We start from the raw sequence: 26952 nt of genomic DNA on the forward strand, positions 1-26952 counted from the left end.
TTTTTGCATGCATAATTAAAACCAACTGATGGAATATCCCAATTGTGGCAATTGAGGTAATGTGTATGTAATAAGTAATACATTTTAAATTGTAAATGCTGCACTAACAGCCATTCTCCTTTATGAAGAATCTCCTTGAATACCACATAGGCAAACCCATGATGGCTGCCAAAACACCACCAAACACATTGCTTATTCCCCAGAAATGTTGTTATTTCCCCCAGTTGGTGAGCACTTTATTTGTTTATTTATTTTTACTTTTGTGAGAGAAAGAAAGAGGGAGGGAGGGAGAGAGAGAGAGAGAGAGAGAGACAGAGAGAGACAGAGAGAGACAGAGAGAGAAGAGAGAATGGGCAGGGCCTTCAGCCACTGCAAATGAACTCCAGATGTGTGTGCCCTCTCGTGTGCATGTGTGACATTGCCTGCGTGCATCACTGTGTGTCTGGATTATGTGGCACCTGGAGATTCGAACATGAATTATTTTGTAAATACTTACTATTATTATTATTATTTTAAATATATTTTAGTTATTTATTTGAGAGACAAAGAGGCAGAGAGAGAGAGAGAGAAGGAGGGGAGAGAATAGGCATGCCAGGGCCTCCAGCCTCTACAAATGAACTCCAGATGCATGCACCCCTGTGCATCTGGCTTACATGGGTCCTAGAGAGTTGAACCAAGATCCTTTGGCTTGTTGAGCAAGCACCTTAACCGCTAAACCATCTCTCCAGCCCTATTATTATTATTATTAACAAGATGTTTTGTATGGATACATCATGTGTTGGATCCCTTTTTTCTCTTGTCCCTGCCCCAATTCTGTTGGGGACACACCTCAGTGGCGTTGCAGGTATTACTCATGTGGTTGTAGTTTATGCATTGTGGCAGCAGTAGTCAGTTATTTGGGGGAGGGGGTGAGGGAATACTGCTGGGCATGATGTCTCAACCTGTGACTCTTACAATCTTTCCACTCCCTCTTCTGCAAAATTCCTGGAGCCATGGTGGGTGAGTTTTAAGTCCACTTCAGTAATGAGCACTTAGGAGCCTCTGGACCTCTGCTTTGGTAGGAGTTGAGTTTCCTCAGGGTCTGTCTCCTTCACCCTGGTGCTGATTATCAGGAACAGCATGGAAGCAGCTCTCTCGTTCACAAATGAGAGCTCTTAGGCTTTGTAGTCAAGCACCTTAACCACTAAGCCATCTCTCTAGCCCATGAACACTTTTTATTAATTTTCTTACCCAATGTAAATCCTCTTTCTAAAATAAATTGTACCTAGTAATGTGTGTTTTTGGAAAATTTAGGAAGTTTTAAACCATGTAGAAAATTGTCTTTGTATCTAAAACTGGGTTAGTCTATAGGCTCATATACCAAATAGATATTCAGTAGGTTATTCAAAAGAAGTATGTGGCATTGGGTAGCTCTGTGTGAGAGAGATGCTCCTCTACGTTGCAGAAGGCATAATGTCCAGGTGTCTTTCCAATCTACAGTTAGTAGCAGTTCTCATTTATTATGACAAAAAACTTCTCTCAAACCATTTCTGAGAAGCAGTTCTAGCCTCATAGGCCACCCGTGTATAGGCTTAGGTTTTCCCATGTGTTTATGATACCATGGGACTACACTGGTGGGTGAGCCTAATGGGAGGTTGATAAAATTAATCTTTGATCTTGGATATGCACACTTGCTTTTTAGTTTGTTGGGCCCAGAACCTTGCAGGCACAGCATAGTATAGCACTGTGGCTTCCAAGGGTGCTGCTGCTATTACCAGAGGGAGATAATTTTACAGTGCTGTCCAGTTCAAAAGTGACCTTTAATCCCTGAAGTACTATCTTGGCATGAGTCACTCATACTCTGTTTGAGGACTAGTTATTTTTATTTAGTCTTATTATAAGATATCACCCACTATTAAAAGCTTTCATTTTGCTTATATTTAAAATGTGTGGCAAAGAAAGAATGTCATAGTCCCTTAAACAGTCCTTCAGTGTTTATGTCCTTTGTAATTCCAACATGCTCCAATGGAACGGGGTACCTAGAAACTTTTCTATGCCTTCTTTGGCGGTTGCTTGGAGTTTTATTTCATTCTGTGATGAAGACATTCTTCTGTAATAATTCACTTGAGAGAATGAGTGACAAGACATGGACTATTAAGAGGAAGAATATTGGAAACCATGAGCTCAGTAAAAGCAGTAGTTTCATGGGGATGACACAGCTGCATCTGAATCTGAGGTATTGCTTTGTATTTGGTGTACCCTCTGGGCTTCTATGAGCCTCTGTCTGCTAATCTAGAAAATGATCCACATGATAGCTCAATAGTCAAGAAAAGTATGTCTAGATAGTTGGATACACTGTAAGTGTAAATGCAAAAGTATTCTTCTTTGGTTAATGGGTGGTTTTCTAAACTCATCTTCATATTGTACACATTGAGGTTACTTCTTGAATTCCCAATATGACTTGGGTGGCTTATCTTTGGAAAAGTGTGCTTCTACCCTTTGAAAATGCTTGGATAGATTTGGGAGTGGTGGTGCACACCTTTAATCCCAGCACTCAGGAGGCAGAAGTAGGAAGATAGCCATGAGTTCAAGGCCACGCTGAGACTACAGAGTGAATTCCAGGTCAGTCTGGGCTAGATTGAGACCCTACCTCACAACACCAAAATAAATAAACAAATGTAAAAATTTAAAAAAATATATGCTTGGACAGAGTGGAATCCAAGTAGAATAAAGAACTACATGATACACTTCATATAGTAATTATACCCCAAGGGCATTTTCTCCCATTGTAATCCTGAATTTCTTTCTGTGGTGATGAGCAGAGAAGCTATACAGCAGTCCTGTTCTGACTGAGGGGGGCAAGAGTCAAGTAAGATCCTGTGGAGGTCATGCAAAGACTTCTCTGTGTGGAATGATGTGGGTTTTCGAGCCAGGAATGGAGCAGGTGTGTCAGTCTGGAAAAAGCAGTTAGGTGCCTTGAGGGATGGAGTTAGGCTAAGAACGCATGCCTGGAGTGCTGGCTGCACACTAGGGATTGCTTCATTTGTGGCCAGGGTCCTTTCTGGAAGAATTCCCTGTCACTGAATCATCCCAGCCTGCCTTGAGCAGAGTATCTTCTGAGAGTCACTAACAACCCCTAATAATCTTGTCTTCCTTTTGTTGTCTCTATAGACCATTTTTCAGGAAATGCACAGCCTAAAATAGCAGACAATTTAGAACCTGTTATATTTATTTTCAGAAAACATGATTTTTTTCTCTTTTCCAATTATACATAAACTTCTAAGGGTACTTTTTATTTTATTTATTTTTCACTTAAATGGAGGAAGAGAATGATTGCTTACTTCCAATTTTGTGGCAACAAATTCTAAAGGGCCTGTGACAAGTACATTTCTCTGAAATCTTACAGTTTAGTTGATTCTCTTCTATGGAGTTTGGGTTCTTCTTGGTGACATCTATCCTGTGGAGGTACAAAGAGTATTATTTGGCCTCAAATTTTACAGTAAAATTATGCTTGGCATGCCTCACATATAGGTTCACCCTGGGTACAAAACCTAGAGCTACGTTAATATTAAAAATACATTTATGCTTCTTAGTTATGCATTAGAAATGAAAAGGGAGGGGATGGAGACAGATTAAGTTAAGTATACAGAAACCCCCAAAATTGTATAAATAAATATTATTTGATTTACTCATTCAACAAATATTAATTCAGTACCTGTTATGTGCTAACTTTTGAACCAGGTACAGTGGTGAGCCAGTAGAGACCAAATTATCATAGTCACAGGCAAAATGGTAACTGAAAAAGCAGAGTCCAGTGAGCAAGAGGGGTTGTGACTGGGGCAATGGACCTTTTGAGAGAAGTCAAACAAAGCTTCCTCTTAGATATGTCTCTTCACTTGACACTATGCAGTAAGTATGGAATTACTAGGCACACAATGAAGGAAAGAACTTTCTAGATAGAAGAACAGGTCTTATAATAGGGAAAATGTCATGTGTAAAGGAGTGAAAAACAACTTTGGTTTGACTATAAAAGCATAAGGGAGAAGTTATTTGATATAAAATTGGGCAGTGATGTAAGACTCTAGAGGGCTTTGCAGTCCCTGTGTAAAATTTTGTCCTTACCCCCAAGACAATGGAACTTAAGCTAATGAAGTTGCATTTTGGAAGAATCACTGCTACCAAGAGAACAGAGCAAAAGGCTTTGAGGTAGGTGCTAGAACTCAGTCAGAAGGTTCCAGGAGAAGTTGTGGAAAGTAAAGTTCAGCTGGACTGATGTGATGATGGTGATGGTGAGCACAGAGCGAAGGGTCTGGTCTTACAGGTGTTGGCATGCTGGATTTGTGAGAGTGGGAGTGGCCGAAAGGAGGAGTTGACAAGGATCGAGTCTAATCTGCATTCAGCTCCCCAGTGTGGGAAACAATAAAAGAAGGCCAGACTGGGGAGTGGGGGTTAGAAAATGGTAACTTTAATTTTGAGATGTTCTAGGATATTCAAGAGGATTATCACACTTGTACGCTGTTTGAAGCCACAAGTATGAATGCCAACAAAAGAGATCACATGGGCTGGAGAGATGGCTTAGGGGTTAAGCACTTGCCTGTGAAGTGTAAGGACCCAAGTTCGAGGTTTGATTCCCCAGGACCCATGTTAGCCAAATGCACAAGGGGGTGCATGAGTCTGGAGTTCGCTTGCAGTGGCTGGAGGCCTGGTGCGCCCCTTCTCTCTCTCTCACTCTATCTGCCTTTCTCTCTCTGTCTGTTGCTCACAAATAAATAAATAATAATTTTTTTTTTTTTTTTTTTTTTTTTTGGAAAAGGAGATCACTTAGGGCTGAGTGTATAGTGAGTAGAAAAAGGGTCTACCCATGAGCTGAGGAACTCCATCCCTGAATGAAGAACAGAGATAGTAAGGATGGCAGAGCGCCCACTTGTGAAGCTGAGGAAGGGAATATTTAAGACATGGTTTGATTGCTACCTGTCCTGACAGCCAAGTTCCCGGTAATGGAAACATGTCCTCAGAGGTCAGTGACGAGGGCTGTTAGGTTTCCGTGGAGAGTGAGGATAAAAGTGAGTTGAGAAGGGACCACAGCGGGAGGGGGAGGGTAAAGACATCGAGACATGTGCGCAGGAGCCTCTTGAAAGTCTGGCTGAAAAGGATTGAGAAAAAGCGCTGAGCTGGAAGGTAGGAGGAGTCTGAGAATTTTTGTTTGCATTTTTAGTAACTGTGTGGTGGAAATTTGCAAAAAAAAAAAATAAATAATATAATTGTGTTATAAAATTCCAATGCCCCTGCCACCGGATTTCAAACCTTTTACTTATTTATTTATTTTATTTTTGTTGTGCTGGATATTGAATTCAGGGACTTCCCGTATACTAAGCCAGTTCTCTACCTCTGAGCTATACACCAACCCATCACTATTGAATTGCAACAACCATCTACTTATGACTGGCTGATTTATTATCTCTACAGTTCTACCCAGTTTATTTCATTTTTTTTTAAGTGGGAGGGATTTGAGAATATTTTGAATGGCACTGCAAATAAAACCATAGAGAGGTTGAATTTGGGAGAGATGAAACAGCATCTATGAGAGCCGAGAACTCTGAGAAGGTAGGAGGGCCAGCCATCAGATATGGAGTAGCAGAGAAGGCGTGTACTGGGCACCTGCTGGGTCAGCCCCTGTGTTGCTGTAGGGAGGAAATGTGGGCATGTGGGTACAGATGTGCAGGAGTGACTAGAACGTGTCATGCGATGGTGGCAGAAGCATCTTTGATGGGTGAAACCACAGAGGAGCTGGTGTGATGAGTAAGAGTGCTGTTTCCACGGCCAGCCTGACAACCTGCGCCAGGGTGATGGAGACAAACACTGAGCAAACTCAAAACTCACCAACGCAGAACTCCAGAAGCTGCTGAGAGCTCCACACTAAAATAGACTTCAACCCACCAACCAAGGTTCAGGGAATTTTTCAGAAGTTTGGTGGTGGTGTGGGGGGATTTTAAGAGCCACAGGTGGGAGAGAATATCCAGAGGCAGTGACCCCCCACTCCAATGACTGACTGCTGCTCTCAACTCTTAACCCACAAGCTCATGGTGAATACCAACAATCCCCCTGAAGAGGGCCCTCAGTGTTGGGGGGGGGCTGGGAGGAGGGAAATGATGGTAGGAACACACGATGTGTCCATAGGAAATTTCCACTTCATAATAAAAATAAGGCAGTGGATGCTCCACGGCAGAGAAGAGCCGAGTGAGTGTTGAATGTTTGAAGAAAGCAAGCACTGAACTTTGGGTTGCAATGGAGAGAGAATGATAATATATCTTGGGGATATGGAATACATTTTGGGGCACTGTTAGTGTCCCCCTTTGAGGAGATATGTTCAGGTCACATACCTATACATATTTATACATCCAACTTGTTAAGGTTGGCTTTCACCACACAGTGTCATTACTTGATTTTACGGGGCAGGACTATGTCGGCGTGCATGTGTCTCTGTGTGTCTTACAGAGGCTGTGGATTCCACAATATTCCTGAGTGTGTGTGCAGAGTACAGATGTCACAAAAGGCAGGTGATTTTATTCTCTAAGACTGGTGTGTCTGTGGGACCACTGGCTTCACGTTTGTGGGCCAAGGGCGCCACCTTCTGGACTCCCAGCTGTTATTTGCCAGCCTGAGTCCTCAGGTGAGATCCATGGTCTGTAGCCTCAGGAAAGCCAGTGTTCTTGCCTGCAGCAATTTCATCTGCAAATTGTGACTCTCATTTTTTTTTTTAACATACCCTTTTACTTCCTCAATTTGTGGATCAAAACAGTAACATTAAGTCCATGATTTTTTTTCTGACTAGACCTTGGTCTCTTGGGCAAAATACACTTAAGTTGTTTAAATGCATTTGTTTACTACGAACCTCATCAATGCTGCATAGAAGAGGAGAAATAAAATGTCATGCTTATCTGAAATGGTATGGATAAGAAACGTATTAGTAATGAAATACTTATAAGTCACAAATAATGCAGAAGCCTACTCTGTAAAGATTAAGTGGTATCTTCTTTAGCAATTTGTCAAATTTCCATGTTTTGTCCGCTTGCTTCTATCTCAAATTCCTGCAGGTTCTCTAATTAAATGTGTATTTCTTTACTTTCCAAGTGGATCCTTCAGTAAATTAGTCTTCTGACAATGGTTTTGGGTTTTGTTTGTTGAGATAAAACCTTGCTATGTAGTGTAGGCTGGCCTTAGACTCACACCGGTTCTCCTGCTTGAGCTTCTTGACACACTTATAAATGGGTTTTAAATATTATCTTAAACTGGGTATCGTTATGACCTTATCTCCTATATCTTCTGGTCATGTTAATAAACTATTTTCAGTTTCTAGATTTTCATTATAGCTATTCTATACTTTTTAATTTTACTGTATGAGAGAGATGAGATAAGCCTCCTCACTGCTTCCTTTCCTGTAATTCAGTTAACAATTCTCAATGATGATCATTATATGTTACAAATTCAGGCAGATACACACAGAACTTGGAGAAATACCACTATTAAGCATCCTGAATTGCTCTGTAACTAGGAGCATTTATTCTTTTACTTAATGAGCGTCATGGTGGGTCAGGGACTTTCAGAGGGGCTGAGGGAGGGGAACATGACCTTGGTCCACAGTGCAGCATGGAAGGCAGACATCACATAATTTCTGCCAAGAATCATGGGCAATATTGTGCCCGGGGAAGTTCTAGAGGAACTTCTAGAAGTGGCAGTAAACCTTGAAAACAAGAATTCTGGAAGAATGAAGACATGAACAGCAGGTGAGGAAAATGAAGCCCAATGCTGACAGCATGTTTGAGGGGCAGGGTCTGACAAGCCTTTTTTGAGGAGTATGGACTTGGTCTTAAGACCAAATACCAGCCAATTAAAGATCGTAAGTGTATGTGTGTGTGGGCAGGGTTTAATATTTAACCTCTACTGTCAACTTGGTTGGGTCTAGAATAACCCAGAAGACAAGTCTCTGGGCATGTGTGTGAGAGATTTTTTTTTATTAGGTTAATTACGGTGGGAAGGTGCGTATTCCCTGTAAGCTGTACTCCATGGGCTGGGGTCCTGGATGCAATGAAAAGGAAAATGGAGACAGTATCAACACCTCTCTCGAATTCCTGACTGCAGATGCAATATGACCAACTTCCTGCTTTGGCTGCTGTGATTTCCCATCAAGGTGGACTATGTCCCCTCTAAGTATAAGCCAAAACACACCCTTCCTCTCTTAAGTTGCTTCTTATCAGATATTTTATCAAAACAACAAGAAAAGTAATTAATACAATGGGATAGGGTGACCTTGCTCAGGGTTATACTTTAACCACTGAGCAATCTTCCTACCCCTGGTTTAAAGTATGGAAAGATTTCTCCAGCTAGAAAGTTTGAAGTCTTGAAAGGAAGTAAGGCTGGAGATCAGTTTAAAGGTAGGCACAATCTGGCTTTGGCTGGAGTTGGACTGTGGAGAGGAAAGGAGAGGAAGTGTGTGTGAGTTATTTCAGATGTTATATGACAAGGTCCTGGTAGAGGCTGGCTGTGTCAGATGAAGAGTGTGCCATGAACCTGAACTTTCTTACTTGAACAGATAGGAAGTACCATCCGATGAGACAAGGAGGACTTAGAAGAAGTAGATTCTCACAGTGATGAATACTTCTACTGTGGCATGTTGAATCAGAGGCTAAGAAGTACAAGATATGCCTGGCAGTCAGTTGGATAGATGAGTCGGGAACTCTGAGGAGAAATCAGGGCCAGGCACACAGTTAGAAATAGCAGTCTGCTGTGAGAAGACTGATGTCTTGGGAGTGGCCTGTATCTCATAGAATGTGGTGAAGGAGGGAGGACGGCTAAGAAGGAGTTCTGAGACACCTTTCATGTAAGAAAATGTAGGGGCCTGTAAATGAGACAGGAAGCTGACTAAAGAACATGTCTGTGCAGAAATGTAGAGATCTCAGATGGAGTCTGTTATTATAACTCATTGCTGGGAGAATCTGCTGTAGCAGCCATTAGTAGGTTTGGACTAAACCCAGGGAGAACTTGACATTGAAGGTTTTAGAGTCTTGGGAAGTGTGTGTTTGTAAGGGCATGTGCACAAAGGACAGTGGCTGTAGGAAGGATCCTGGGATGTGGTCTCTGTGGAAGGCAGCAGAACAAGGTGAGCTTGAGAATGATGTTGAAATGGGGATTGATGGCTGACCATCACCATATTTAAAACAGGGCATGACTTAGTGAACTAGCTGTAATGACAGCAGGCTATACTCTAAGAATGGTATGTTTGCATTGTTTTATACAAAGAATGTAGAGAGAAGAGTTCAGGAGTTATCAGGGATCTTTTAGTACCTGAGGTTCAGAAATTGGGTAAAGGAGGAGGAGTTATTGAAGAAAACCGAAGAGAAGCAGCAAGGAAACAAGGTTTCAAAACAGGGGGGGTGCTATTGGAAAGAACAGGGAAAAACTGTAAATCTTACATGGGATGAAGGTCAGTGGGTATTTTTCCAAGAACAGCTCAGTGAGTGGTGAGGTGAGGCATGATGTGATAAGATGTTAGAGTGAGCTGTCCAGAAAGTAGAGGCCTCATGTGTAAGGAATCTTCCAAGACATTTGGTCATGAAAGAGCAGAGAAATCGACTAGTAATTTTGTAGGGATATGTGTCAGTAAAGAATTGTTGTCATATGCTTATTAAGAATAGCCGATTCTCTTTGTATGTGAGTACCCAAAAGATTAAGAGAGAGGGAGGAGCCAGGCGTGGTGGCGCACGCCTTTAATCCCAGCACTCGGGAGGCAGAGGTAGGAGGATTGCCGAGAGTTCGAAGCCACCCAGAGACTACATAGTGAATTCTAGGGCAGCTTGAGCCAGAGTGAGACCCTACCTTGAAAAACCAAACAAAAAAAAAAAAAAGAAAAGAAAGAAAGAAGAAAGAGAGAGGGAGAAGTTGGAGGCTTGAGACAGAAAAGGGACAGTGTGTAAGACTTCAAATCAATTTCTCCAGAATGGAGAAAGAGGATAAGCTTTGGGTGGAAAGCTTTCAGTTTCTCTCTTGTGAAAAAGGGAGGAAACAAAAGTTGAACGCTTCTCTGTAGGTTAGTTGGAAGGTAAGAAGATGTGGGTCTCCTGCCCAGAGTCTTCTGTGGGATAAAATCATTAAGTTAGAATGAGTGTTTGGGATATTGGACCCATTCTTCCTCTTATGACGATGGAGCTTGCTTTTCCTATTTCAAAGGTGGTCGATGCTTGTCTTATCTCTCAGTCCTTCACTGTCCCCTCCTGTTTGGCATGGGTGGATTTCTATTTACCTGTGTCTTTTCCCTTCTGAGAGTTGTTTGTTGCGGTATTCAATAGTTTTTTGATGAGATTCAAAAAAAGCACTGCATCTTTTTTTTTTTTTTATATCAATAAATGTATCCAAACCATGCTTTTAGGGCAAAGAGACGGTTAGCACAGTTGATTATGTAAGATAAGAAAAACTGATTTGGAGTTTATAGAGGGACTTTTAAGGGGCTTTGGAGGAGAAAATAAATGTGAAGGAAGGTGTTGTGAAAAGCAGTGTGAAAGAACGAATTTACTGTACCTTTCAAGATTTGATCATCATTCCCACGTTCCAAAATCTTTGAGTACAATTTACTTTACACAGTGTCTTAGTCTATTCAAGCTGTAGTAACATAATGCCATAGGCTAAGTGGCTTATGAAGAACAGAAATTAATTTCTCATAGTTCTGGAGGCTGGGAAGCCTGAGGTGAGTGATTCAGTGTCTGGTGGGGTCCTGATTTCTGGCTCATGGACGACACTTTCTGGCTACGTGTTCAGGTGATGGAAAGCGGGGAGCAAGTCCCTACTGCCTCTGTCATAGACAGCAAGGGGGGCACAGAAATGTTAAGTCACGGGTTATAATCCTGTCCCGCATCACAAAATTATGCTTTCTCCCAAGAAATTCTATCAATTTTATATTTTTGTTACTGAAAATACCAAAAACTTTACCTCCCAAAGGCCTCATCTCCAAATACCCTCATCTTCAGAGTTAAGATTGCAGCACATAAATTCTGGGAAGTAACGCATTCAGAGCACAGCAGCCAAGGCTGCCTCCGGTGACTCCACTTGACTGAGATGTTGAGGAGAAAGAGCAGAGGCTCCCCAGAGGACCTCATGCACATTTGAGTTAGAATTAAAAAAATAAATAAAACATCTCCACCCTTCCCCCAGTCATTATTGACTACTTGGGCAGAAAAGGCTTGCTGCTCACAGCTGACTGAGGTTAATATAGAATTTCATAACTGGTCAAAGTGCTGAAAACCAAGTGACTGCTGAGTGCTCAACCCTACACTGGTTACATTTTTTTAAAATTTATATACACATTATACAGATTCAAGGGTATATAAAACACACAAGAACAGTTTAAAAAGTATCATTGTAATCATAAAATAAATCCTCAAGATCCTACCAGGCAGCTTAAAATGAGAATATTTTTAGTTCTTTTCAAGACTTCTGGTGAGCTTCCCCAACTGTATCTTCTTCTCCATCCCTGAGGTAACCAGTAGCTTTCTTTACATACAACTGTCCCTAAATAATACGACGTTTCATTTTTTTCTTACCAGCTTTATATAAAGAAAAACATTCCTCTGAGTTTTTGTTAATATTTTTGAGAATTAATTCTCTTCTCAAATATACTGCAGTTTATGTTTATTGATGTATAATACTCTACAATATAAACATACCACCATTTATTAATGTATTATGTCTTGTGTGGACAAGCGATGTGTTTCCAGGCTTCTCCCCCCCACCCCATTGTGAGCAATGGTGCTGGAATATGCTTTCCTTTCTTTGAGCAAGTTATCAGATTACATACTTGAGAACAGGATGGCCAAGTCATAGATTATATTCTTGTCACTTCCACCAGAGATTGCTTTATTCCTTTCCAAGGTGATTCTGCCAACTTTACGTTGTATCTTCATTGCTGATAATCCTGGAGACTTTGCAAGCTGCAGGCAGAGCTTTCACCTGGACACATTGACAGAGGCAGTCACAGTGCCAGAAATGGATGGAGACTCGCAGGCTAGTGAAATTTTGACAGCAAATTTTCTTCTTTGTTTCCTCTCCTCTTTCTCTGGCTCTTGTTTTCAGACATAAAATATCACTTGAGGGTGCTCAAAAGGTTTCAAACAAGCTGAAAAATATTTTTAAATTAGGAAATTCAAAACTAGAGACAGCAAAGTAAGGGGCATCCCCTAGTATGATTTCATTTGAGGGTTTTTTAACCCTATGGAGCAGTGTAAGGGGGTGGTATTTATTTGCAAACATTATGCTCAGAAGTTGTAGCTCCATAGTTGAAATGCTTATAGCCAGGATTCCTAGTCCAATAAGACTGGTTGTAATAACCACATGTTTCTACATTTTTATTCAAAAAGATATATGATAACATGTATGTACCTCTGCCTAAAGGTACAGTGTCTTGACACTGAAGCCAGTCATGGCTCTAGAAGCAGGAGGACCTGGTACCTGTCTCTCTTCCTTCCCTCCAGAGGCCAGCCATGAGTCATTCCCATTAAAAAGAGCCTCCAGTTTTCACAGGATGCCTTCTCTTCCTTATCTTGTCATTTATTAACCATGTGACTGCGTCAGCTTTACATTAGACAATACCACTTCACACTTTTTAAGCACTTATTAAGCAATGGAAAGTAGTGTATGAGCTTCCATTCTAGAGAGAACACTGTAGTGTCAAGGGTCTTTTCCCTGGACACTGTTATTGTTGCTGTAATTTTCTACCTGTCTCCTAACTCTGCTCTCTCAGCCCCTGTCTTGAACATGAGCTTGCTTGTTCTGCACGTGGTGTGTGCCTACAGCATGGTAGGTCTTGGCTATCAAGTTTGCTCCCGTGCATAGCTTATCTGTCATTTTGCTTTCATCCTGTCCTGATGGCATGGGGCACATTGCTTTGCATCATGGTCAGGATTCTTGGTGGAGTCTTTCACAGGATGTAATATTACCAGTTCACATTACACTCTAACTCTGATGCTTGTCTAGGTATAGCAGTCAAAACACCCTATTCTCTGAGGCCCACTGTCACTATCGACCTGGTTCATTACCTCCTCAGCCACACCCCAGCTTTTAACAGGGGACTCGGAGGCAGATAGCAAGCATTGTGCAAATGTAGGAGAACTAGTGGAGTTTGAGGTTCACACCTGTAATCCCAGAACTCAGCATCTGAGTTTACCATGAGGTCAAGGACAGCCAGGGCTAGACGAGGAAGACCTTGTCTTCAAACATCATAGGAGGGCTGAAAAGATGCTCAACAGTTGAAGGCACTTTCTCACAAAGCCTGATGGCCCACATTCAATTCCCCAGTACCCACATAATGCCAGATACACAAAGTGGCACATGCATCTAGGGTTTGCAGTGGCTCTGGCATGCCCATATTCTCTCTGTTTCTTTCTCTGCTTGTAAATAAATAATAAATAAAATAAAGTCAAATAAAATAAGATAAAAAAATTGTAGGAGAACTAATAATCCAGTTTCTAACATAATATGGCCTTGTATTACTGCAGTGTTAGGGACAAAGCCTGGGCTCTGGCAGCCTAAATAAGCCAGGCTCAGCCAGCCATGGCCCACACATCAGTTACAGAGACAAGTGATAGCAGAAAATAAAGAAGAGTTAAAAATAGAGGTCCAGTAACCCTCAAATCTGTCTTTGTGGTATTGACACAACAGTTAGCTTTAAGTAGAGGGCAGGAGATACATACATATAATTAATTAAATAGTCCTGGTCAGTGAGTGACCTGCCCATCACTGACTTTCTTCTTTCTCTCCTTCTTTCTTTCTTTCTTTCTTTCTTTCTTTCTTTCTTTCTTTCTTTCTTTCTTTCTTTCTTTCCTTCCTTCCTTCCTTCCTTCCTTCCTTCCTTCCTTCCTTCTTTCTTTCTTTCTTTCTTTCTTTCTTTCTTTCTTTCCCTTCCTTCTTCCCTCCCTCCCTTCCTCCCTCTCTCTCTCTTTCTTTCTTTCAAAGCAGGGTCTTGCTGTAGCCCAGGCTGACCTGGAATTCACTATGTCCTCTCAGTGTTATTTCCTACCTCTGCCTCTGACTGCTGGGATTAAAGGTGTGCGCCACCATGCCTGGCTATCACTGACCTCTACTTGTCTAAGCCCTGGTACAGTATGTCTTGCAAGATGGTACAGTAGGTATGAGAACCATGCTGAATATCTTCCTAGGAGGCAAGCTTTTCTTCTGACTGGTAGGAGGGCTTCATAGTTTTCCTTGTCCCCACATGGGATTCCTGGGAAAATGTTAATTCTCTGGGCTCCATTGTTTCAACAGTTTAACAGCTAAAGGGCGATGTGACAGAAGTATCTGTCATTTAACTATCTTCTCTCCAGGACGGGACAGTCACACTGGGAGGCCCCATTGCTGCACCCAGCAGGGCCTGAGGGAACAGCTTGAAGTCCTTTCTCCTGCATGCCCTTGTTCTTGCCTCTCATGCTGTTGCCCCTCATCTGCCTGTCTCCATCTTCTCCCAGGTGCTAAGAAAATAGGTGTGCTGGCTCTCCAGTGGGCCTCTAATACAGCGAGAATGAAAAGGACATGGTTCAAGGAGTTTCTGCCTGTGATCCCAAAATACTTTCCACCACCTCCCCAACAAACAGACACTGGGGACAAAAGGACATTATCAGATGCAGCATGAAGACACAGGGGCTTCAGGGTTCAGTTCCTGTTGGCTGCTGGTCACTCTATAATCTTGGATCCTCTGCTCAAGCAAGCTGGGGAGAGGGTTTAAAAGAGCAATAAAGATCCCTGAAAACAGAAACAGAGCAACCCCAGTGTGGAGGAGGGGTCCAACTCTCTATGCTGAGGGCCCAAGGCTTCCTAGTCTCTCCTGCCTCTGTGGACTCTGTCACCCTTTGTTTGGATTTGCAGCCCTTTAAAGATATAAAAGCCATTTTAAGCTTGGATCTTTAGAGAACTGGGCCAGTGGCTGGATTTGGCTTAGAGTTTGCCAACTCTATTTCCATAATCTCATTCTCACTTTTATAAGAACAAAATCTCATAGAAAAAAAATAACTTAGAGACTTTATATGGTAAGTTTTGAGGGGAAGCAATGAAACAGCATGAATAATTAGGAAAAAAAGTTCTAGGGGACAAAATAAGCTAAGGGAAGGAAGAAAGGTCAGAGATTGTGAGAACACTGTTGAAAAGAAGGAACTCGGGGCTTGCAAAAGAGGGAGGGATAGCAGATGGGGACCAAAAAGCATGTCTTGAACAGACTAAAGAATGTGGAGAAACTGAAATGTACAAGTTGGACTTTTTCTGAAGCACAGAAGTGGCAGATTCACAGCAGGCCTGCGGGTCTGCTTGGAATTGTCTCAGGAAGTGGATCTCATCTTTTGACTTGTAACTACAGTCCCCCTCTCGCCATATGGCACATCACAGACCTTCACTTGAGCCCCCACCACCCTACTCAGCAGCAGCCTAGGGCTTGTCCCACCAGTTTGCATGATCCAAAAAGAAGGAAGAAGGTAAAGTGTGAAGTTGGCAAGGGTAGTTCTTCGAAGGGCCGGTATTATGGGCTGATTCCTGGGGGTTGAAAGGCACACGCAGTTACATGTAACATTAATCAAAATAGGAGTCCTTTTTGTTTCCACAGATAAACCATCATTGGAAAACACCCCAGGCATGAAAAGAAGAACATTTGTATGTGGGTTGAGATAGGTCCTGTAAAGAAAAGAGGGAAATGAATCTCAAATTCAAGACCAGGTTGTAAAACAGGTGATAGGCTTGTTTTTGCTTGAATATATTTGCAAATCAGAGACTTCTGAGTATCTTTTAAAATAGCAGATATTATGAAACAGAGCTCATTTCCCCTAGAAATGTGAAGAATACAGGGTTAGAAATCAGCATGTTTCCACTGCAGTATTTACTCCGTATTGGTTTGTTGCATCAGGAAAATAATTTAGCCTATCATGTCTGTTTTCCCAGAAATAAAAGGTAGATAGTATGCATTTCCCATTTTGTAGTAATTTTTTCATTTATGAGGAGATAACAGTGGGCTTTGTAAGCTGTACATGATTAATGACTGACTTTATTTGTGTTAAGTATATTTCCTTGGTAGGTTGACTTTACTTAGACATAGAAGACAGCTATCTGTGTATTAGCATTTGAGGGGTTTCCAAAGCCTAACTTATCTGTCAAAATTGGACCATGTCACAACGATTAAGTCATTTACATGAGGCCTAAGGGTCTATAATTCCCTAGTGAATCAAATAAATACCACTAAGGTACAGATGTTGGAGAAAGGGCTCAGTCCAGCTATCCACATCCCTTGACACACGGGAATGTCCTCAGAGAGTGAAGTAGAATTGCCAACAAAATAAAGCGGCCCAAAGAATTCAGGGCTGCTGGGAAAGCATGAAGGCCTTCAGCAAGTGGCTTTATAGTTCTGGACTACAGTGAGTTGTGTTGCACAGCTCCAACATTTTATAGGGGTAGAAGCTTATAGGCTTGATTTAAGAAAAATTTCTTTCTGGTATATTGTTTTTTCTTTGCCAGAACAAGTGGTTTTCAGGAAAGTATCCTGACTCTCATGGCAGCATGGATGGCGAGAGCTTTGTACCAGTAAGCCATGCTCATGGGTGGATGTGAAATGTGTCCTTCAACAGGCCAGTGGGGTTATAAACTAAATATGCAGTGTAATTTATCCCCTCACTATTTTAGTATCAGCTTCCTAGCCTTTGATGCCAGGGGCAATGCTAGCCAGTGGGTCTTGAAGACAGAACAAGCACACAAATGCAGGGAACTTTGTGAGTCATTTCTGGAGAGGAGCCAGCAGACCAGAAACACATCTTACTTCAGTGAGAGCAAAAGTTCATGGTTTTTGTTGTTGCCGTGACACCAACTGGGAGCTCTTGAATTTTCGGGAATAGTAGTGAGTGTCACCTGGCTTGATACAGGGACAGATAGCAGCAAGTGCCCCCCGCCAACCCGAGGTGACTGTGTTCCATGCAAACTAGGATCAGCTACCCTTCCGCCCTCGGTCATTGCCCCAAGCCTCCTGCTTTCTCTGGGCAGTCTCTGTGCTCTCTTTTAAACAGTGTCTTCAAGTGAATTGGAAAGGCAACAAAGCACAAAGTGAATAGGGAGTCATGATGACTCTATTAATTCATTTTTCCAACTTCATTTGGCTTCAGAGCAGTGGCTCACACACTTGGTAGGAGTCCAGGACAGGTGTTTGCAGGCACCTGGCTTTGGTTCTGCGCTGGATACGGAGATGGTATAAGCATGAAGGCCGTACGTTTTAATGACATGATTTTAAATGGAGAGCCAAGAAGAGAGCTTTCACACTACTTTACTTCCCCAAATTGGTTTTGTTTTCATTTCTTGCTTTCCCGTTGGCAGAGTGCCCTTGAAATGTGTGGTTTGTTAGCAGAACACCCTGCAGTCATTACCTGGTTTATAAACTTGGCACAGGAAGCTCAGAGAGCTGCTTGTGCACACAACCGAGCCATGTGCCTCAAGTCCAGGTTTAGAAACTTGGATAAGAGGTACACTTAGAGCTTTGGTGTTGAAGCAGATAAAGTTAGACGTACCAAGTAAGTCAACAAGCAAGCAAAAACTGAAGACTTAAAAAAAAAAACTTAACAAAAATGAGTGATTACAGAATCACACCACTCTGGTCTCCGAGGTCTGATTTTTCAATTTCTATAGATTATCTTCACTATATGACCTTGTAGAGTTTGTCCTTAACACAGTGAGTACTGTATTATTTGTGCATAGTATTGGCCAAGACTACTTACTAAACAAGAAAATTGCTCCGCAGCCACTTAAGGATTATGTGGCTCATCTGGACTTGGAGAGGTGGTTGAGGATTCCTTTTGTAGCATCTGTCACAAGCTTAAGCAGGCAGCCACATAACCTCACTTGTTTTGAATGATCCTTTAAATTTCCACCGCCAAGTTAGCTGGCTTTGGAGCAATGGGCTATATCTGATGCACTAATTCAGGCTGAGAATCTCTGAATTTGGATCCTGACAGCTACTCATTGTCCCTGAGACTTTGCCGAAGTAGCCAAACTTCTTTTTTGAATCTTCATAGTTAAAATGGGAATAGGCCTAGGGTCTACCACATACAGTTCCCAGAGGAAGTAAATGAACCAGCAGAAGTTGCTCAGTAGGTAATAATGCAGTAGGGGTATTGCTAGGCCCTATGGTGGTTCTAGTTCTAGTTTTTATTTTTAAATTTTATTTTAGAGAGAGCTAGGGAGAGTGAGAGAGAGAGAAAGAAGGAGAGGGAGAGAGAGAATTGGAGCCCCAGGGCCTCAGCCACTGTAATCAAACTCCAGACACTTGCACCATCTAGTGGGCATGTGAGGTCTTGCACTTGCCTCACCCTTGTGTGTCTGGCTAACATGGGATCTGGAGAGTTGAACATGGGTCCTTAGGCTTCACAGGCAAGTGCCTTAAGCACTAAGCAATCTCTCTAGCCCTATTTATAGTTTTCTGAGACACCTCCATATTGATTTATGTAGTGGCTGTAACAGTTTACACTCCCACCACAAATGCATTAGTTCCTCTTTTCCCCATAACCTTGTCAACATTTGTTGTCATTTATCTTTTTGAAGCTAGTCATTCTGAAGTGGAATCTCAGAATAGTTTAAATTTACATTTCCCTGATGTTCCAGTTGCACATCCATGTTTTAGCCACGCTGTTCACAATTCCTAGGAAGTGCATCCAGCCTAGGTGTCCACCAGCAGGTGAATGCATAAGGAAGAGGCAATACATATAACGATGGAATTTTATTCAACTCTAGACAAAAAGAAATTCATGGCACTTTCAGAAAAATAGGTTGTACTAGAAATCATTATGGTAAACCAAATAAGACAAATATTTAAGGTTGTCTATAGTATACAGATCCTGGGTTTGAATTTGCATATGTGGGAGAGAGAGGGCACTGTAGGCCTTGGAAGTGGAAAGGGAGCCATGAGAAAGCAAGGAGAGATAGGAAGGAAGGGGGAGAGGACAAAAGGTAATGGGATATGTGTGACATGAATGTAAAAGAGACGGTATTGGAGGGAGGAAGGGCACAAGTAAGGGAGGAAGATGGGGTAAAAGAACCAATAAGAACAGAGGATGCATGAAGATGCCATAATGAAACCCTTTGCGAACTTATGGGGGAAAAAAAAAAAAACTAACACATAAAGAAGCAAATCTTCAAAAACAGCTACTAAGTAAGACCCTGTCGCTGCCAGTGTGGTTTTCTGCTGTGCGGTTGAGGCTATTTTCTCCCATTGCGTTTCTTCAAGCCCAGAACACAGAGAATCATGTCTGCAGGTGCCTTGTGGTCCTACACAGGGTCCTGCAGCGTCTCTGAGCATCTTCACAGCCCTTGATGTGCACTGCCAGCATTTCCCTAACCCCAGTCACAGCCAGCTACCTGCTTTTTCTTAGCAGCTGTACTTCTTTCCCTTCATCTTCTCTTCTGGGTCCTTCAACTACCCCTGACATCACCCCTTTCCCCCAAGACAGCACTACGCAGCCTGGTCCATGCTTCAAAGTCAGGTTCAAGAGTTACACGGGAGAATTTCTTTTAAAGAGGAACTAAAATAATTAGCATTTTTCACAGTTTTTAATCTCTGTAGTAGGAGAGAACAGTTTAACAGCAAAAGACTGAACAGTAGCTGTGATAATGATAATGATGGCCATCACAAAAGGGCAGGAGAGCAAGCTGTCTGAAGACCTGTGGTCAAGACAAGTTTCACAGAGCTTGTCTTCCCAAATAAAAGCTTTAAAAATTAACTGAGCTACATGTCAAATAAATAACATACAACTGCCAGTGAAATGAATTGTTCAAGCTCTGGCATCCTGTGCTCTAGTGGTGCACCTTTGTGGAACACATCTTCTGTAATCACAATGAGCTCAAAGAAATCTTATACTTCCCTCAGTCTTTTAATTTTTGAGATTGTAAGTTAAAAATTTATTACTTTCAAAATTTTATTTATTTTATTTGCAAGCAGAGACAGACAGAGAGGAGGAAGGGAGGAAGATAGGTAATGGGCATGCCAGAGCCTCTATCTACTGCAAATGAACTCTAGACACATGCATTACTTTGTGTGTCTGGCTTTATGTGGGTACTGGAGAGTCAAACTCAGATCACTAGGCTTTGCATGCAAGAGCCTTAACCACTGAGTTATCTCTCCAGTCCCTCAAACTTATTTGAGTGTGCTGAGACAATGGCACCTCAGCCCGTGCAGGTGCCTTGGACCCCCGTTAGTGTAGATACTAGAATAAACAAAGTAAGTGAAGAGATTGATAGTAGGATACAGGATTTTCAAAGTACAGCAAGAAAAAAAAGACAGAGAAAAAAATAGAAACCAATGGGCTGGAGAGATGGCTTAGAGTTAAGGTATTTGCCTGCAAAGCCTAAGGACCCAGGTTCAGTTCTCCAGGCTCCATGTGAGCCTGATGCACAAGGTGGCACATAGGTCTGGAGTAATTTGCAGTGCCTAGAGTCCCTGACATGCCCATTCTCTCTCACCTGCCTCTTTCTCTCTCTCTCAAATAAATAAAATAAAAAATGATCTTAAACAAATAGAAACCAAGAAAAGAGGAGCCTACAATACCAAATCCAGGTTGCCAAATGTCAATACAAATGTGACATTCTACATAATTTATACAAAATTCGTAATGTTCAGTCCAGTTGTTATAACCACCTCTAACTATATACCAATAATTCTGTGTGGGAATACTTGGGGAGAAAGAGAAAAGGATGGGAGTGAGAAAGAGAGAGAAAGGAAGGGAGAGAGAGACTGTGTAATGAAGATACTTGAAAGCCATTGTGTTGCAGTAGCTCTTGGACTCCTGACAATTATAAATTCTTTTCTGAAATGCCATTGTGACTAAAACAAATAAAAATTCCTTATAAAATGGGTGATTTTAGGTTTGCAGGAAGGAATGGTTAGGAGAACTTTTTTTCTTCTTCGGATGGGGTCTTACAGAACTCAGACTGTCTTGAATTTGCTGCACAGCTAGAGATGACCTTAACTTTCTGATCCCCCAGCCTGCATCCTCTGAGTGTGGGAATTGCAGGTGTGCACCAATGACCTGGTTTATGTGGTGCTATGTATTGAGCCCTGGGATTCATACATGCTAGCAAGAACTCTACCAACTGAACTATATCCCCAACCGTATGAACAGTACTTCTTGCTTCAAGAAATTATATCAAAAAATGCTGAAGACTAACCATGGTCTTGTCAGAACAATTCAACTTGAGGTCTCCCATTGGACAAATTTGGGACAACATGGCATCAAAAGAGTATTTGGTTTTTTTTTTTTTTTTGTGATTGATCCTATCAGTAAAACAAATGAGTTCATAGGACACTGGATGAGATGAAGATGACAGAAGAAGAAATCTAAGCATATGGTCACAATGGAGACTATTAACATACTAACTATCTGCTTTGAAAATTAGTCAATAAAAGGTAATAATAATGCCTTGCTGGTTCCTCTATGCCAGAACGAGTACTCTAAATTGTAGTTGCTCATGACCTTAAAGGCTTGGTGTCTCAAAACTTGAGAATTTACTTCTTGCTTTCCTAATGTATCTCTCCTGAGTGAGCATATCTTCACTTAGGGACTGTATTAGTCAGGGTTCTCTAGAGGAACAGAATTACTAGAATGAATTATTTTATAAAGGGAATTTATTGGATTAGCTTACAGTAGTCCAATAGCAGTTGCAGGCCTGAGAATCACCGAACCTGGTAGCTGCTCAGTCCACGTGGCCAGATGCCTCAGCAGTCCCGACCCGGCACTGCAGATGGTGCCGGAAAGCCTGGAGGCTTCCTGAGGAGCCGCTGGGTTTCGATCCACGTGGGTCTTCAGTTGATGTTGGTCTTTAGTCCGTACTGGTCTTCAATGCACGCTAGAAGGTAGGGAGCAGCTCCGGCAGCCAAGTGGAAGGAAGGAAGGAAGGAAAAGGGAACTCTTCTACCCAGAGCTTCCTTATATCAAGTCCCTCTCTGAGCGGGGCCGCCCACTCTGGGGGAAGGGCTCACCCTGGGAGAAAGACCTCCTCCTTTAGTTGATCCTTCCTAGAAGCAGCCTGTGGATTACTAAACAGATCAAGTTGACAACACCTTAACTATCACAAGTCCACCCCTTGTCAACTTGGCATCAAATCATGTCTCCTTACATCATACTTAATTTCCAAATGAAAACAGTAACAAGCTCATAATTCCGCCTAACATCGCATAACTATCCCACGTACAACCGGGACCGCAAAATCTTCCCCCCAACACAAGCTTAGTCTCTAATACAATGGGTCTAATATAAATTCAACAGTTTAGCTAATGATACAATCTTAATATTGGTGTAGATATAACACTCTGTTATCAAGGCAGGACAGAAACATTGCAATCACAGTCCTCGTTTCTGTAACTGATCACGTGGCCTTAGCTGATATTTGTAACTGCCTTCTTCTACTACCCATTCTGTATTCCCTCCACCTTCAGCAAGCATCTCGGCAGGTCTTGGTTCTTTACCTGGAGGGGTAACCCATACCTTCATTCCTGAAGGATCTGGGCCATTTATCACACTACTTCTATTGGGTTGTTGCAGTTGTCCATTGACTTTGACAACAGGACATGGTAACACTAACAGACGCCCTAAAGGATCTCCTGCACTCCAGGCATACTCTTCCTTACCGCCATTGTGGAGGAGCAGCCCAATTTCCCCCTGGTAATCTGGATCAATCACCCCTGCAATCACTTTAACTCTTTTCTCTGCCTGTTCACTCAAGGGCATTAGGAGCCCAAAGTGACCAGGGGGAAGTCTTAGCTTCCAGTTCAATAGAATGTTCTTTGTGTCTCCTGGCAAAAGCACTCCCCCCTCTGGGACCAAGACTTGTAGTCCAGCAGAGCGTAAGGTTGCGGGAACAGGAAGCAAAAATCTAGCTAATGGGTCACTTGGGGTGATGGCAAGTGGGACCATTCCCATTTCCACCCCTTGATTCCTGGACCCGTGAATCCGGGCTATAGGAGAAACAGTACCATATATAGGACGCTGATTCAGAGCATATACAGCCTGCTGGAGGACACTCCCCCAGCCCTCCAAGCTGTTGCCACCCAGTTGGCGCTGTAGCTGTTTCTTCAAAAGGCCGTTCCACCGTTCTATCAAGCCAGCTGCTTCAGGATGGTGGGGCACATGGTAAGACCAGTGAATTCCATGATCATGAGCCCACTGCCGTACTTCCTTGGCGGTGAAGTGAGTTCCTTGGTCAGAAGCAATGCTGTGTGGAATGCCATGACGGTGGATAAGGCATTCTGTAAGCCCACGGATGGTAGTTTTGGCAGAAGCGCTACGTGCAGGAAAGGCAAATGCATACCCAGAATAAGTGTCTATTCCAGTAAGGACAAAACGCTGCCCTTTCCATGATGGAAGAGGTCCAATGTAGTCAACCTGCCACCAGGTTGCTGGCTGGTCACCCCGAGGAATACTACCATATTGGGGGCTCAGAGTCGGCCTCTGCTGTTGGCAAATTTGGCACTCAGCAGTAGCCGTAGCCAGGTCAGCCTTAGTTAGTGGAAGTCCATGTTGTTGGGCCCATGCATAGCCTGCATCTCTGCCACCATGGCCACTTTGATCATGTGCCCACTGGGCAATGACAGGGGTGGCTGAGGAAGGAGGTTGACCACTATCCACAGAACAGGTCAGCTTGTCTACTTGATTATTAAAGTCATCCTCCAGTGAGGTCACCTTCTGATGAGCACTGACATGGGACACAAGTATCCTTATATCCTTTGCCCATTCAGAGAGGTCTATCCACATACACCTTCCCCAAATGTCCTTTTCACCAATTTTCCAACTGTGCTCCTTCCAAGTCCCAGACCATCCAGCCAAACCATTGGCCACAGCCCATGAGTCAGTGTATAACCGCACATCTGGCCATTTTTTCTTCCAAGCAAAATGCACAACCATATGCACTGCCCGAAGTTCTGCCCATTGTGAAGACTTCCCTTCACCACAGTCCTTCAGAGTTGTCCCAGAAAGGGGCTGTAATGCTGCAGCTGTCCACTTCTGGGCAGTGCCGACATAACGTGCTGAACCATCTGTAAACCATGCCCTAGATCTCTCCTCCTCAGTCAGTTGATCATAGGGCACGCCCCATGATGCCATAGGTGCATGCTTGGGGACAGAAGGCATTGCAACAGGAGTAGCAACCATAGGCATTTGGGCAACTTCCTCATGTAACTTACTCATACCTTCAGGGCCTGCTCGAGCCCGATCACGTATATACCACTTCCACTTGATGATGGACTGCTGCTGTGCACGTCCAACTTTATGGCCTGGTGGGTCAGACAACACCCAGCTCATAATGGGCAGCTCAGGTCGCATAGTAACTTGATGGCCCATTGTCAAATGTTCAGTTTCCACTAAGGCCCAATAGCAGGCCAAGAGCTGTCTCTCAAAGGGAGAATAATTGTCTGCAGTTGATGGCAGGGCCTTGCTCCAAAATCCCAAGGGCCTCCGCTGTGATTCACCTATGGGGGCCTGCCAAAGGCTCCAAACAGCGTCCCTGTCTGCCACTGAAACCTCAAGTACCATCGGGTCTGCTGGATCATATGGCCCAAGGGGTAGAGCAGCCTGCACAGCAGCCTGCACCTGTTGAAGAGCCTTCTCTTGTTCTGGGCCCCAATGAAAACTAGAAGCTTTCCGAGTCACTTGGTATATGGGACGGAGTAAGACACCCAAGTGAGGAATGTGCTGTCTCCAAAATCCAAATAGGCCCACTAGACGTTGTGCTTCTTTCTTAGTGGTAGGAGGGGCCAAATGCAACAACTTGTCCTTCACCTTAGAAGGAATATCCCTGCATGCCCCACACCACTGAACTCCTAGAAATTTCACTGAGGTGGAAGGTCCTTGAATTTTGGATGGATTTATTTCCCATCCCCTTATGCGCATATGCTGTACCAGCAACTCCAGAGTGGTTGCCACCTCCTGCTCATTTGATCCAATTAGCATTATGTCATCAATATAATGGACCAATGTGACACCCTGTGGAAGGGACAGGCGATCAAGGTCCCTGCGAACTAAGCTATGACACAGGGCTGGAGAGTTAATATAACCTTGAGGTAAAACAGTAAAGGTGTACTGCTGACCTTGCCAGCTGAAGGCAAATTGCTTCTGGTGGTCCTTATGGACAGGTATGGAGAAGAAAGCATTTGCAAGATCAATAGCTGCATACCAGGTACCAGGAGATGTGTTAATCTGCTCAAGTAAAGAAACCACATCTGGTACAGCAGCTGCAATTGGAGTCACCACCTGATTAAGTTTCCGATAATCCACTGTCATTCTCCAGGATCCATCTGTCTTCTGAACAGGCCAAATAGGAGAGTTAAAGGGAGATGTGGTGGGAACCACCACCCCTGCATCCTTCAAGTCCTTTATAGTGGCACTAATTTCTGAAATCCCTCCAGGGATGCGATATTGTTTTTGATTCACTATTTTCCCTGGTGGTGGGAGCCTCAATGGCTTCCATTTGGCCTTTCCAACCATAATAGCCCTTACTCCACAAGTCAGGGAACCAATGTGGGGGTTCTGCCAACTGCTAAGTATATCTATCCCAATTATGCATTCTGGGACAGGGGAAATAACCACAGGATGCGTTCGGGGACCCAGTGGACCCACTGTCAGTCTAACATTCGCCAAAACTCCATTGATCACCTGACCTCCGTAAGCACCTACCTTAACTGAAGGGCCATGGTGCTTTTTGGGGTCTCCTGGAATCAATGTCAATTCAGAGCCAGTGTCCAGTAAGCCCCGAAAGGTCTGATTATTTCCTTTCCCCCAGTGTACAGTTACCCTAGCAAAAGGCCTCAGGTCCCTCTGAGGAAGGATAGGTGTAAGTTTAATATTGAAACTTTTGGCAATTGTAGGGGGGTCCTTCCCCGAGGGAACCCGGCCAACCCTTCAATCAAGGGGCTCAGGATCTGTAAACTGGCTCAAGTCTGGAAACTGATTAAGAGGCCTTGATTCTCTGTTGCTATAATTCAAAGTGGCTTTATGTCCCCTTGCTGTGGAACTTTTCTGCTTAAACAGATCAAGAAGAAACTCAGTAGGCTTCTTATCTATTTGACTTCTGGGAACACCATGATTAATCAGCCAACGCCAAAGGTCCATACGAGTCATACCTTTATGTGCATAATTTTGCCTATGCTGTCTATTATGAAAAACACGTTCACCCCACCTTTGGCGATTCAGCGCTGCCACTTGGCCCTTGTTACCCCGAGATCCAGTTATGCCCATTGCATCTAAATCACCTAATGCAGCAACTGCAGCTCCCACTGTGAGGTCTTCTTTACATAAAAGAGCAATGATAGAGGACTTTAAGTATGCTGGCGCTCCCCTCACAAATCTGTTTCTTATGGTCTTAGTGAAGGGCACATCTTCTGGTCGCTCCCATTGTGGGGGCAAAGATGAGTTTACATGGCAAATCCACTCCAGCATTCCAAGTTCTCTGAGCTTTTTACTCCCTTCATTGACATTAAGCCAAGGGATATCAGGCAGCTCAAGCTCATTCACAGTAGGCCATCTTTGGAGCCATACTTCAGTCAACCAATCAAATAAACTCTTGGCACCCCTTCCAACAGCACGAGCTGCATTATTAAATCTAAAATCTCTGCTCAATGGGCCCATTTCAGTAAATTCAGCCTGATCTAATCTTATGTTCCTTCCTCCATCATCCCACACCCTTAAAATCCATTCCCACACATATTCCCCATGCTTCTGCCTGTACAAGTTAGAAAACTCCTGAAGTTCTTTAGGAGTGTACCTCACCTCCTCCTGTGTCACACTTTCTATCTCACCTTTAGGAGCCTGCCTAGCCTTTCATCTGGTTGTAGGCCTAGAGGCAAAGATGGGTGGGAACTGACAATCACCAGCATTTTCTGCTGATTCCTCAGACAAAGAGGGATGAATTCCCCCAGGCAAGGGTGGGGAG

General features: G+C 43.1%; 1 protein-coding gene across 6 annotated transcripts in view; it reads left to right on the top strand.

Annotated features, from left to right (window-relative positions):
* The window catches only part of Aim2 (absent in melanoma 2), an 88844-nt gene that overhangs the window by 3859 nt on the left and 58033 nt on the right, over nucleotides 1-26952 (top strand). The window lies entirely within an intron of this gene.

The sequence above is a fragment of the Jaculus jaculus genome, chromosome 1 (genome assembly GCF_020740685.1).
Source record: "Jaculus jaculus isolate mJacJac1 chromosome 1, mJacJac1.mat.Y.cur, whole genome shotgun sequence".
NCBI lineage: Eukaryota > Metazoa > Chordata > Mammalia > Rodentia > Dipodidae > Jaculus > Jaculus jaculus.